Below are 2,279 nucleotides of genomic sequence, written 5' to 3'. Positions count from 1 at the left end.
TTTGCATCTTGTTTGAGGAACCCTTCCTTTGTCTGAAGTCATTAATAGTTTTCTCTTGCATTGGCTTTTGCAGTTAAGACTAGAATCCACCTAGTGGAATCCAATTTCATTCTTTTGCCGTATGGATAGACAGTACTCCCAGGACTAAAGCCCGTCTTTTATCACTTATCTTCAGTGCCACTCTGGCACAAACCAAGTCTCTTTATTCTCATGGGTCTGTTTCTGGGCTCTTTATTCTTTTATATTGGTCTCTCTCTGGTCTATTCCTGCACCTGTAACACTTTCTTCTTTCTCAGAGTTTTATAATACACCTTGATCTCTGAAAAGGCAGGTTCCCCCCAGCTCCTCCTCCTTATTCAGGAGTCTTTTGGCCATCCATGGCTCTTTACTCTTCTGTATAAACATTAGAATCATCCTTTAAGCTCCATGAAAGACTCTTGATATTTTGTTTGGAAATGCATTGAATCTATAGATCAGTTTTGACAGAAATGATGTATTTATGACGTTGAAACTTCCTCTCCAAGAAAATGACACTTCTAGACATTTGCTTAGGTCTTCCTTAACGTCTTTCAGTGTGGCTTTGCAATTTTTTTTCCCAAAGGATTGCATAGCTTGTGAAATTTCTTTTTAAAAGTTTATCTTATTGGTTCCTTGTAAGTTGTGTTTTAAAAAAATAGATTACATTTTGTAAACATGTAATCATTTGTTGAATACTGACTTTGCATCCAGCAGTCTTTCTGAAGTCTCTTGTTATTTTATAATTTATCTGTATATTATTTGGGCTTTTCCCCTAGATGACCCCATCACCTGTGAACAATGGTACTTTTATATGTTTCTTTAAAAGTCTTAAATTTTTTCTTCTTCTTGGCTTAATCCACTGTTTGGAACATCCAGTATAACACTGAATAATTGTGGTTATAGTGGGCATCCTTGCCTTATTCTGAAAGGGAATGCTTTCACCATTAAATATGACTTGATGTAAAATTGTTTGAAGGTATTCTTTATCAGGTTAAGAAAATACCTATCAAGTCCTTGTTTGCTAAGAATTTTTATTATGAATAAATGTTGAATTGATCAGATGGTTTTTCTCTTTAAATGATGCTTATATGACAAACAACATGCTAATATTGAATTAAATTCCATTCTTAGCATAGAACCAGTTTAGTGGTGTTGGATTTTTAAATAGGCATTGTTGGAATCTGTTTGACAAAACTTTATTTCATTTCATTAAGGGAATTTTTAAAAATTGAAGTATAGTCACTTACAATGTGTCAATTTCTGGTGTACAGCATAATGTCTCAGCATGCATACATACACATATATTCATTTTCATATTCTCTTTCATTCAAAGTTATTAAAAGATATTGACTATAAGTCCCTGTGCTATACAGAAGAAATTTATTTTTTATCTATTTTTATATATAGTGGTTAACATTTGCAAATCTCAAACTCCCAAATTTATCCCTTCCCACCCCCTTTCCTGGGTAACCATAAGATTGTTTACTATGTGTTTGACAAAACTTTGTTTAGAGTTTTTGCATTTATATCCAAGAATGAGATGGGTTCCTTCACTGTGCTATCATTTCCGACTTCCTAATCAAGAAAAGGTTAAGTTCATAAAATGCTCCCTCCCACCTAGTCTATGAAAAAAAGTTTAAGACTGAATTATCCGGTGATATACTACTTATGAAGATGTCTTGTCTTGTGAAGTTTTTTGGTCCTAAGTTGTCTTTGTAGGAAAATTTTAAACTACTGATTTAGTTTCTTTTATAGTTATTAGGTTACTTAAATTTTCTGTTTTTTTCTTGAGTCAGTTTTAATGAGTTATATTATCTGAGGAATCTGTCCCTTTGTCTAAGTTTTCAGATAAGTTGGGAAAGGTTTTCACAATTTATCTGTTTAATATCAGCTGTGTTTATGTCTCTTTTTCATTCTTAATATTGTTGATTGTGCCATTTTTTTCTTTCCTTTTTGATTACTATAACTAGTTTGGCCTGTTTTATTAGTTTTTTCAAAGAGAACATTTTTGGCCTTGCTGATCTGTTTTATTATATATTACATTTTTCAGTAATTTCTTTTCTTATTATTCTATTCCTTGTTAAATTTTGTGTTGGTGGGAGTCGTGCCATTGAATGCTTAGTAGTGGTGAACTTTTCTTCTTTTTAAATGTAAACATTTGAGGCTATATATTTCCCGAAAAGTTCAGTAGTGGCTGACTTGTGCAATTTAGATGTTTCAATATAGCACTGCTTCTTCAATCAATGAGTCATTTAGAAATT

Source organism: Camelus ferus, chromosome 22 (genome assembly GCF_009834535.1).
Source record: "Camelus ferus isolate YT-003-E chromosome 22, BCGSAC_Cfer_1.0, whole genome shotgun sequence".
NCBI lineage: Eukaryota > Metazoa > Chordata > Mammalia > Artiodactyla > Camelidae > Camelus > Camelus ferus.
The sequence above is the reverse complement of the archived record's forward strand: the minus strand, read 5'-3'. Positions refer to the sequence as shown.